Raw genomic sequence first — 12,520 nt, forward strand, 5'->3', positions numbered from 1 at the left:
ATAGCCCTCTGTTAATAATGTTGAGAAAAGCTTTTTGAGGCTCCTAGAGGCAGAAAAAGGGGAGTCCATAAGTGACACTCAGGGATTATATTCAGTGGTGAAATCCATTTTTTTTAACTACTGGTTCTGTGGGCGTGGCTTAGTGGGTGTGGTGTGGCTTGGTGGGTGTGGCCTGATGGGCATGGCAGGAGAAGGATACTGCAAAATCTCGATTCTCACCCCACTCCAGGGGAAGGATACTGCACAATCCCCATTCCCTCCCCACTCCTGGGGGAAGGATATTGCAAAATCTCCATTCCCACCCCACTCTGGGGCCAGCCAATGGTTGTATTTGCTGGTTCTCCAAACTACTCATAATTTCTGCTACCGGTTCTCCAAACTGCTCAAAATTTCTGCTACTGGTTCTCCAGAACCTGTCAGAACCTGCTGAATTTCACCCCAATTATATTCCACACCCTGGTGAACACTTAGGAGAAGACCTGTGGCACTGTCTGAAGGGCCTTTCTACTGGAATGCCCTGTGATAGTGAAATCTCAAGATGTTGAAGCTGTTGAAAATTAATTCAGATTAAATTGTGTCTGTTGTAGTAATTTAGTACCAATACATATACACTGCACTGTGGCCCAGAGATAGGCAGCTTTATAGATTCTTCAGGTCCCATTTCAACAGCAATAAGAATAGGGAAATAATTGAAAGGTGATTTTTTTAAAATCCACATATAATTGCTGCTGTTCTGAGGATGAAGTGCTCCACACCAGGACATGTTATCCACCGAAGACCAGCTGAACTGCAAATTGGAACTGGGATTCATTCCTTTGAAAGTTGTGTAGAGCTTCACGCTGATAAGCAACACTAGAATTTGTCTGGACATGCCTGCTTCCTTTTTTCCAGCTTGTTCAGTCCATGGAAGTAGAGATCATTTGGAATATTTAAAAGCTGCTTTGATACCCAAAGAGGCTGAGCATTTTATAATTAAAGGCATATGAGTAATTGCAGTTGGCCCCGTGGCAATTGACTTCCCCTGTATTCAGCCAATTTTTATATAAGATTGCTGTCTGTTTCAGTGATGGAGGTATAATGTCAATAATGGAAAGGAGACTGACTTCCATGGCATCTGATTTCTGAGACGTCTTAAGAATTAGTTTGGCCTTTGTTGGTGGAGAACAAGGAGTAGCTTTGTGAGTCATTTTCAAGCCCACACCCTTCCCTTTGCCATAGGAAATTAGGCAAGTTGGTGAAAGTTCCTAGTGACCCAGAAGAAGCAGAAATTTTAGCACATGTTTAGATTTACAAAAAGGATTTTTCAGTTTGAGCTTTTGAATTGATAGCAGTGCATTGGTGACAGCAGCCTTTATCACTTTTCCATTTTCTAGATATGTTGGGAATGCAACACTCACAATTTTCAGCAAGAATTCTAGATCTTTCTGTCCCAATCACTGGGAAGATCGCAAGTTGGGAAGTCTGAAATAGAAACCTCAGGACAAGCAAAACAGGTTTAATTCATTGAATTAAATGCCTGGGTAAATTTCATCCATTCATTGTATTAAATGCATTGTGCCCCTGTATGTTCTATAACTAAACAGTATTAGATAAATGTGTTGATTTTTATGAGGTTAATATTAAGAATTGACATCCCAAAGAACTTAGTACCAGGCAGGCCTATAGTGGATATAGTAAATTGTGTTTTGAAATCAGGAATCCTTAACAATAAGACCAGCATTTTTGAGCTAAGAAGCAATAATGAATGATTCTCAAAAACTAGCTTGATCTCATTTCAACAAGCATTCAGATTAAACTACTTGAGCATTTCAATTTGAATTTAAAACATTAGAATAGTCTAAGCATGATATTAGCTGATAGACTAATATATTATTATTTATTCATTTACAGCCACAGTACACTGATTATTATTAACCTTGCATTTTTAAGAAATCAACATAGTAACAGTAAAATTTCCACAAAATATATTTAACATTGAGCTTTATAAAAAGGTCATGTTTTAGTCACTTTTTCTGTAATGATTGAGGACTGTTCTAGTAATAGACAAATTTCAGTAATTCCCCTTTTCCTGTTAAAATTAATTGAAAGGGATATTAGTAGGTCAGAGCAGTAACTAATATCGAACAGAGCTTTTTAAATGCAGGATAATATAGAGCTATTTCCCCAGCTTCGCACAATTATTATAATATTGCTGCATTTCCTTCCAAATTCCTTGGAAGCTATTTAGATAATGTGAGATCCCTAATTAACAGGTGAAGAAGTTGGGTTTAGAACAACTCGCTGTGGCCAACTCGCTGGGGGACAATTCAATGCTGTATTAATTGTTTCATTCAGTTACTTTTATTATTGGTGGCCACATTTTTGTCAAAATTATTGTAATTCTTGTATTTCTGGATTGACTTTTTAATTTTATTATTATTGGCCATGGTTCTATTGAAATTTATTCAAATTTGTATTTGTTGAATTGCCCCGTGATGAGTTGCTGTGGCGAATTGTCGCATCCCGGAAGAGTTTCTCTAGTGTAGCCTCTTCCCATAAAAGACTATAATATGAATTCAGTTGAATTTTCTCTTTCCAGAACTTGGTATTTGACTTCAGTTTTAGCATTCTCAGGGGATCACTATTTAAGTTTTTATGTTACCCTGTTTCCCCCAAAATAAGACATCCCCTGTTAATAAGCCCAAACTTTTGAGTGCATGGCAATAAGGCCAAGTCCTTATTTCAGGGTTCAAAAAAATATAAGACAGGGTCTTATTTTTGGGAAAACATGGTATAAGGAATTAGTAATCATTACTAGACAAAGTGTTGTTAACATATTGTTTTATATAGATATTTCATTTATATTTGTCAGAAAAGGTAGTGGCAAATTGATTTTTTCATTCAAGTCTATTTTTTGCAAATACTTTTTAAAAAGATAGGATTTAGCATTTCTTCTCCATGACAGTTTGTATTGTAAATTCTATTTCTACATGACCAGAATCATAAAACATTGCAGGATGGAGTACAGCTAGATTATATCTTGTTGAATACATTTATTACAGTCCAGATAATTTATTTTTTCTACCCAGGACAGTAACTTAGAAAACACCTCCTCCTAATTAAACATTTGCAGATTGTTAGGTCTTTTTCTGAGAGTATATTTTATTTGGCTATAATATTGCTTTCCTCTTGAACTAGGGAGTTGTGATATTTAGCTCACTGCTCTGTGTAATGAACTGTAAAAGTGCAAACTGTTTGAAATCTGTGAATGCAAAAATGCTGTTTAGACATGCTATGTGAATGAAAGTTTAAGTTAGACTGATTTTTTAATGAGGATTTGAGGAAATTTGAGATGGCTTCTGAACTCATTTTGTAAAATAAATGAAAATGCTGTAGTATCATAGTAGTCATAGAGGTGTCAAGTACTTCCTCTTTTAATATTTTGGCAGAAATCTACCCATCATAAATTACGCTGGAATCACGGTTCAGTGATTCGTCATTGTTGTGGGATTTTTTTGCATCTCCCCCCCTTCTTCTTCCTGCATCCAACAGCGACTATTTTCAGTTATAACAGTGATGAAAAAGTAACTTTGTGACCAATTCACACACTTGCAACCTTCCTGGGTTCTCTCTTTCTGTCATGTGTTCACCATTACAGTCAGTCAGTACAACTCCTGTGCCTGACCCATTTTTTTGTTTTCCTCTCTCCTCACAGAGCAGAGAGATTTCCTTTTTCCTCTGTTGCTCTTCTCAGAAGCCCAAGGTGCCCCTAAAAGTGCTCACCACAAGTTAACAAGACCAGCTCTGTGATCGTAATTAGTTGATTAGAAGGCTGGCCCAACTTGCAGCTGCTGCCTAAAATTGACAAGATCCAAACCAGTTTCACGCTAAAGGTTTTTGTTTTCCTCCTAAGTGGGTGGTGCTAGAGCATTTCTTTAGATGTTTATTCCCCATTTTGAAGAGTGGAGAGAGAGGGCTCTGTGAAAAGAGTCTAGTTACTCTTTTATAATCCCTTTCTCTCCACTGAATGTACAGTAAATACAAACATCAATCTTCTTCATGCTAATTATCCTAATGATGGATTTAGCATTCCTGAGGGTGAGGGAATAAGGAAAAAGGACTTTAAGATTTATCCTTTTACCTGGCTTCCTGATGAGTCAAGTTCAAGAAATTTTCTTTCCCTCTGTATTTGGGATCATATCCTTCTGATGTTATAAAGGTGTGTCCAATCCGCAGCCCAGAGGCTACATGCAGCTGTGGATTGTTAATAATATGGCCCTATAAAATTGTAAACTTTTAACATTATTATCTGATTTCATATTATAAAACATATTTTATATGATTTTATAAAATCAGATTGCCGTGTCTCAAGGCAATTCTTCTTCGCTCAGTGCAGCCCAGGCAAGCCAAAAGGTTGGACACCCATGCTGTAGTGTAAAGCAAAGGAAAGCTGAAGTAAATTCGTAAGCACTGTTGCAGTCCTGTGATTCTTCATTTAATGACCACTTTGCTTGATGATTGAGTTGCTGGTCCCAAAAGTGAGGGCTATCTGTAATACATATTATAATGGGATTGCTAATGGCAATCAAATGAAAAAGAATATCTCCTTCTGCCTTAAATAGGAGGTTCCCAAACACTTAGAGCAGGGGTGTCAAACTCAAGGCCCGCGGGATGCTTGAATCTGGCCCGTGGGGCCAGCCTGGAAATAGCAAAAGACCAGTCCACGGTGCCTCTGCTAGTGGAAATGGGATGTGTGGGGGCCACGTGTGGCCCTCTGTGGCTCCCATGGCCCATTTTCAGCTTGGATGGCCTCCTGCAGCACTCTCCCGGCCAAAACGCATTTTGGCCGGCAGGACGCTGCAGGAGGCATCTGTCCCATCTTCCCCCACAGCCGGGCCATGGAGGAGAACTACAATGCTCATCTGGCCCTCAAAGAAACCCAGTTTGATACCCTTGATTTAGAGGGATAGAATCAAGATTGCATGAAGTGTTAATACCACTTTATAATACCTTGGTAAAGCCACACTTGGAATACTGTATCCAGTTTTGATTGCCATGATGTAAAAAAGATGTTGAGACTAGAAAGAGTACAGAGAAGATCAACAAAGATGATTTGGAGACTGGAGGCTAAAACATATAAAGAATGGTTGCTGGAATTGGGTATGTCCAGTTTAATGAAAAGGATTAGGGGTGATATGATTTATTTTATTTATTTAATTTGTATACCGCCCTTCTCCAACAGGACTCAGGGCGGTGAACAGCCACAGTAAAAACACAACATATAAAATTTAAAAGCAATTTAAAAAACATTAAATACTTTTGGCCGTCAATTTAAAATAACCCAATTAAAACCAATTATAAGTTTAAAACCATAAGGATGGGGTCAAGCCAGCCCGGCTAGATGGAATAGATGTGTTTTCAGGGCCCGACGAAAAGTCCGGATAGCAGTGGACTTTGATAGCAGTGTTCCGATATCTCAGGGGTTGCCACAAAGAAGACAGGGTCAACCTATTCTCCAAAGTTCTTGAAGGCAAAACAAGAAGCAATGGATGGAAACTAATCAAGGAGAGAAGCAATCTAGAACTAAGGAGAAATTTCCTGACAGTTAGAACGATTAACCAGTGGAACAACTTGCCTCCAGAAGTTGTAAATGCTCCAACGCTGGAAGTTTTTAAGAAGAGATTGGAGAACCATTTGTCTGAAATGCTATAGGGTCGTGATGGCTAACCTATGGCACACGTGCCAGAGGTGGCATGCAGAGCCCTCTGTGTGGGCACGTGCGCCGTCACCAGCTGCTCTTCTGGTTTCCAGCATGCACATGCGGGCCAGCCAGCTGGTCTTTGTGCACGCTGGAGCACCGGAAACCCGAAGACCAGCTGGCCAGCGCTCCAGCGTGCGTGAAGATCAGCTGGCTGGCACCCATGCATGTGCCGGAAACCCAAAGATGCATGCGCACTGGCCAGCTGGTCTTCAGGTTTCCGGCACTCCAGCGCATGCACGTGCACACAAACATACGCATTCCGGTTTGGGCACTCGGTGCCGTAAAGGTTCGCCATCTCTAGTGTAGGGTTTCTTCTGGCCTGAGCAGGGGGTTGGGCTTAAAGACCTCCAAGGTCCTTTCCAACTCTGTTATTCTATTTATTTTCATTCCCACATGTTATTCTTTACATCAGGGGTGGGTTCTACTTACCTTTACTACTGGTTCGCAATGGGGCCGCACGTGTCTCGTGCGCAAGCACAGAAGCTTCTGCGTATACGCAGAAGCACTTTGATGACGTTGGGGTCCGTAGGCGGAGCCTCCCGCCGGTTTTACTACCGGTTCTTTAGAACCGGTGCGAACCGGGGGCAACCCACCACTGCTTTACATCCTTAAATTGGAGTGGACTTAGTCGTATTATCTACCCATTAACAAAACCCAACTTAATAAAAAAAAATAGTTTTTTAAAAAATATTGGCCTAAGATAACTTTTATTTATTTATTTTTTAATCAGACTGTTCCATCAGGGACGCAACTGTGATACATTTAGAACAGTTTAACTCTTAGTGAAAACCTTCATTGTAGCGTGGAATAAATAGATTGACCCTGGCCCCAAAGTTCAGTGACTCATCAGAGAAGTTCAGCAAGTATGCTTTTTAGCTAGGGGCTAAGCTTTTTCAGGATAGTGGAGAGAAAATTAATATCTTTCTAAAGCTGGATCTGCAGAGGCTTGCATGTTATTATTAAATAACGTATTGCAACATTTTGAGCAGATGCCCAATGCTAGCCTTGCAGATTATGATTATAGATGCTCTTTTCTGTGTACCCAAAGAATATTCACCTTATAAGTATTTTTTTAATGCAGAACTGTTGATGCTTGCAGACTTACACTTATCCTGAAATGCTTTATTGACATCAGTAAAGTTCACTCCTCTATATATTTAGGGCCAGTCATTTGTGTGTACCAGAAAATATAAATGGTATAATTATTAATGAAACAACAATACATGTCTGAATATTTGTACACAAAAACCTATTTATTTGGTCCTGGGGACTTGGTAATGGCTTGGTTACTTTGTTGAGGGATAGATTTTGTTTCCAAGAAGATTTATGCCTTATGAAATTCTTGGTTTTGTTAATGAGAAAAATTTTGGAACTAAATTTTTCTCATATGGATACTTGAGAATCATGTGGATACTTCACTATTACATTCCCAATAGTCTTTCTGATTTCACCCCGTGTATTTTGACTATATAAGGCTCAGTAGGATTAGAACCAGGCTTTTGAATCTTCTTTTCCCACCTTTGTTTGGTTTTTTTTTTTTTTTTTGTTTATCTGAAAGAAAAAAATAATGTTTGGAAATGTGACTTGTGAACATTTTTTAATAGTAAGAATTCAGTTAGATACCTTATCTTTTGGATGACTCTACTTTTGGTGATCTGGTGCACGAAATCTGGGGGTAGAAATCCAACATTTTAAAGAACTAGCTGAGGTGAGGTTTAGTTTAGTTTAGTTTATTTATACTTATATGCCGCCCTTCTCCCGAAGGACTCAGGGCAGCTCACAAAGATAAAACAATAAAACAATAAAATGTGGTAAGCTGTTTTTGGTCCATATGCACACCAAGACTACATTTATTAAGAGAGAGGTGACATACACAGTTTAAATGAGATTTTGGGTGTTCGGGGTAGATCTCTGTCTGTGAAAGCTGGTAATTAAGTTTGAGCTGAAACTGGAACAGATCTAAACATGTATAAGAATTTCAGGTGCAACCTTCTGCAGGTGGTAACTTGGAAGACTCTAAAACAACTTGACTCAATATTATTGCTGCTGTTCTGTTCTTTTTCTGTCAGGAGCCACTAAGTTCCCTGTCCCTCCCTCTGTTCCACTTTAAAGACACTTAGAGGGACTGTCATTCAGAAAGCGGATACTTGATCTTGTGCAGGTGCAGGTTGAGTAACAGTTTTAAGCTGACTGGGAGCTTAACTACAGAAGAGGAGAAAGGAAGGGAAGGAAAAGGAAGGGTGTGGTGAACCTAGGTAATATTATGCTTTCTTTTTTGCCTACGTATTTTCATTTTTCCTTATTCTTTGCTCACTCATCTATAGTTGGTTGTGTGTTTTGTTAGCGTGCACTAATTACATATCATATCCTGAAGGAGGAATAAACAGATTTGGTAATAGTTGTGAACTATTTGTACTTTTCCTATAAAGCACCGTCTCATGAAAATAAACCATATCGGGCATGCATTGCCGGGTCATTTTAAAACTGGCATGTTCAACATACATTTTTAATATCAGTAAGTTTTCTTTGCTATTTTCCTTGGTTTCTTTTTAAAGAGTAGCCCAAGAATTTACTAAGGTAGGTTATTGCCAACAGCTCTTTTCTTGCTCAAAATCTAATGTTTTATTCCTTCAACAAAGCTTGCTAAAATAAGCAATGACTGAATATAGTATTGCCTAACCTCAGTTAAACTTTAACAATGCTTGCTGTTTTAAATATAATCAGATTTTTTTTTTAAAAAACTTGTTTCTTGTTTTATTTGTATTCCAAGTATGTCAGAAGTCTACAGATATCATCTGGCTTGTGGGGTGCAGATAATGGTTTATTGGCTTGCCCAGCAGTCTTCAGATCATACATCTTAACTTGCAGAGAACAGCATGCCTGCAATGAACCTTGTCTTTGATTGTAGTGTGGCACAAAATGGGCCAAAACCGACCATTAGCATAGAATGCTGCATTCAGAAATAGGTATAACTCAGGCTGATAACCTAGTCACCTCCTTTCCTAACTTACTAAAATATTAAGTGAAAGTCTGACAGGTTGATATCCATAGATCCATCTGCAAAATTCAAGATATATAGAAAATATATGATGGTTAAGTTATATATTGCAACTTGAAATATAATAGGAATAAAGAAACAAGAGTATAACAGATAGTATCAATAGCACTTACACACTGTTTCACAGTGCCTTATAGCCCTCTCTAAGTGGTTTACAGAGTCAGCATATTTCCCCCAACAACCTGAGTCCTTATTTTACCAACCTCAGAAGGATGGAAGGCTGAGTCAACCTTGAGCCATTCAGAATCAAACTCCTGCAGTGAGCAGTACAATACTGGATTCTAACCATTGCGCCACATCTTGATGAGATGATATAAAATGAAATGAAAATGAAATATGGGTTGGTGGCTAAGTATAGTAGATAGATATATACTGAGTGCTTTTATTTGTTCTGGTATAAGACTGTAATAATAAATTGTTGTTGTTGTTGATATGTAGGAATCCCCATGGTCACATGACCAAAATCTGTATGCTTGGCAACTGGTTATATTTATGAAGGTTGCACTGTCCTAGGGTCATGTAATCAACTTTTGTGACCGTCTGACAAGCATAGTCAACGGGGAAGCCAGATTCACTTAACAACCATGTTACTAACTTAGCAATGATTCACTTAACAAATGTGGCAAGAAAAGTCTTAAATGGGGCAAAACTCACTTAACAAATTTCTCACTTAACAACATAAATTTTGGATTCAATTGTGGTTGTAAGTTGAGGACCACCTATATTACCCATCTGTTTCTATACTCTCCCAACCTATACCCATGCATTTAATTTTGTTTTTTTAAGTAAAAAAAAATTGCACGATTAAAGTGCATTCAATTATTTTTATTCCATTTCTCAATAACTCTTACAATTTTCTAATAATTATTCCAATAATAGTCCAGTATGGGAGAATGTAGTAATTATGATCTTTTAGTGGGAGAGAAGTGGAAAGAGGGTAAATGGGGTTGCATTACACTATGAGGAAGCATTTACCAGCAAATTCAGAGATACTATAGAGAGTATATTTTAAAAAATCAGTGGCAATAGTTCTCCAAGACTGAACTTTGAGCCCATGAAACTGACATGAAAAATAAGTGCATTGCTTCTAAAATTTGGCCATATTGTTGCCACTATGGATGTCAGTTGCTTGCTTTGTAATTATAACTTAGACTCATAAAATGCTAAAGAAAGATCAGATTCCTTTTAGATAAGTGTAGAGCTTCTTATGTATTTTTGAATTGCATGGTCCAAAGCAAGCTAAAGAGCATGAACGTTGTGCAGTAATATTGCTTGAATTGTCTAATGCTGCCATATACTAAGATTAATTTGGAATTTCTTATATAAATTTTTAGTGAGTCCATCATGAAAGATAAGTCCTGTCCATAATTAGGAATGACTCCTGTAACGTATCATTGGACAGGATATATTGGAGTTGTCATCTAGAATGTCTGGGATGGTCATCAGTTACCTATTCTCTGATTAGGATGTTTACCCAAGAGAGACCTTAAAATCCAGGGAACTTAGAAGCAGACTGCTCTGTAGCCCAAGTCTTTTGCATCTTAAAATAGGTTATGGACATGTGAAATATGAGTCATCCCACCTGCTGAAATCTGAATGGAAACCTTATGTTTTCCAGTATCCCCAGAGAGATTTGACCAAGACACAGGTCATTTCAGTGGACCGATTCATAAGGGAACTTTTCCCCCCTTCTTCTTAAAGAAATAAAAGAACTTGAAGAAAATTTCAGACTATCGGTGACTAGTCTCTCACGGTATAATTTGCAACTTCGTAAAAACCGATCAGATTGTTTTAATAATTACCATTTATTGTTCTGCATGCAAGAAGAGATGACAATGTTTCAGATAACTGTCTTAATAAGTTATTTCTTGGAGCATTTCTATGAGGGTTTGTTTTGGTCCTGCTTCCAAAGAGGTTCTGTGCCCCTTCATTATCATATGGGCATCCTCCTTGGACAGTCTACTGCAGTGATGGCTAACCTTTTTGGAACTGAGTGCCCAAAGTGAGTGAGAACCCCCAAAATGCAATGTGTGCGCATCTCCCACGCATGTGCCCCTCCCCCACGCATGCACACGCAGTACCCCGCAGCTGCACCCTGCATCCCGTGCATGTGTGTGCGCCCTGCCCATGTGCCCTGCCCTCTGCATGCCCCCGTGCATGTGCAGCAGAGACCCAAAGACCAGCTGGCCAGCGGGGGCGCGCGTGCATCTGCGGCACAGCTGAATTGGGGTGATGGCTCACATGCCCACAGAGAAGGCTCTGCATGCTACCTCTGGCACACGTGCCATAGGTTTGCCATCCTGGGTCTACTGTATCTTGGCTAAAAAATGCCAAAGGTTCACTTAATAGCCCGAAAGAGTTTCATTTTTATGTATCTCTTTGCTGCTACTTAATGCTAGTCCGGAGTTTTATATTCATTTCTACCGGTAGTTTAGGGAATTTATTTCTGGAATAACAGCTTCTCAAATGGTATGGCATGTTTGCCAAATTTTGTACACCCATATAATCAAACCCTAGTTCAAGTAGAGGTGAATAATCTACCATGAACTTCTGTACAGATAGTAAAGAGAGATAGCATACAATCCTCTAACGCACACATGTCTGCTTTTTTTCTTTAGTCACTCCTGATGAAAGAGAGAATAGTCTCGTCCTAAGTGTTCCTCACCTCCTTGACCCTGTCCAGAATTCATCACCCCTTACTGTATTCTCTTAGCAATCTACAGATCAGTCAGCAGACAGCTAGTCTGCTTAGAGAGCCTTGCTTTTCTACTGTGATCATAAGGGGAAAAGAACACTAATTCAAGAATAATAGAATTGGTAGAACTTTAACCACTGAACTGAACTTCTATTTGCATTCTAACATGATCATTCAATATTGCCATTTACGGTATTTTTCGGAGTATAAGATGCACTTTTCCGCCCCCTAAAAGTGGGTGAAAATTTCGGTGCGTCTTATAGACCAAATACGGCCTGTTTTTGGCCTCCTGAACCCTCCGTGCATCGTGTTTTCACCCTCCCCGGCCCCCAGAAGCACTCTCCAGTGCTCCACACATCCCATTTTGCCAAAAACAGGCCAGGTTTTTTTGTGAAAATGGGCCTGTTTTTGGCCAGCAAAGTTCTTCTGGGGGCCAGGAGGGTGAAAATGGGACGCACAGAGGCCCAAAACTTTTCTTCTTTTTCTCCTCTAAATCTAGGTGCGTCTTATAGTCTGAAAAATATGGTAGTTACTCCCTATTTACCTACAAAGGAGGATGATTTTAGCAAGTTCAGGGTTTGTTTTTACTTTCAAGGTAAAATTGAAATGATGTGAAATATGAACAATCTACACAGTGTTATTAATCTGTAATTTAAAGTTTCTGTTTTAAGTTTCTGAACCATGTTTACCGCATCATAAGCCAGGTTGCCTATTCATTTGTGGAATCTTTACATTGAATAAACAGAGTGGTTCAGAATAAGGAAGAGCATTAAACAGAAATGCATATTTCCACATAGCTGTTAAATTTATACAGTGCGTATGTTAAAATAATGACAGATTTGGAAGAGATGACAGCTGGAATCCAACTAGGAGCTCAGAAAACTTAACAAGCTGAGTTACGTTAACATCACTATTTTGTTAGCTGCAAATGTGAGACTTGGAAATTTTTATTAAGAAAGCATAAAATGGAAAATCTGGCTTAATTTTAAATACTTTGCAGACAAAGATTATGTCAACCAGCATGCTT

General features: G+C 38.8%; 1 long non-coding RNA gene across 30 annotated transcripts in view; it reads left to right on the forward strand.

Moving 5' to 3' along the window:
• Window positions 1-12,520, forward strand: part of LOC117672539 (uncharacterized) — a 363,153-nt gene that overhangs the window by 71,302 nt on the left and 279,331 nt on the right. Inside the window, exon 1 of one of the 30 annotated variants that reach the window (XR_015733324.1) lies at window positions 7,789-7,995. The exons of the other annotated variants lie outside the window; for them this stretch is intronic. This is a non-coding gene — a long non-coding RNA (uncharacterized LOC117672539). Of the gene's footprint in view, window positions 1-7,788; window positions 7,996-12,520 lie in introns of those variants that run through there. 30 annotated transcript variants of the gene reach the window in all.

Source organism: Pantherophis guttatus, chromosome 3, assembly GCF_059756535.1.
Source record: "Pantherophis guttatus breed Tessera chromosome 3, ASM5975653v1, whole genome shotgun sequence".
NCBI lineage: Eukaryota > Metazoa > Chordata > Lepidosauria > Squamata > Colubridae > Pantherophis > Pantherophis guttatus.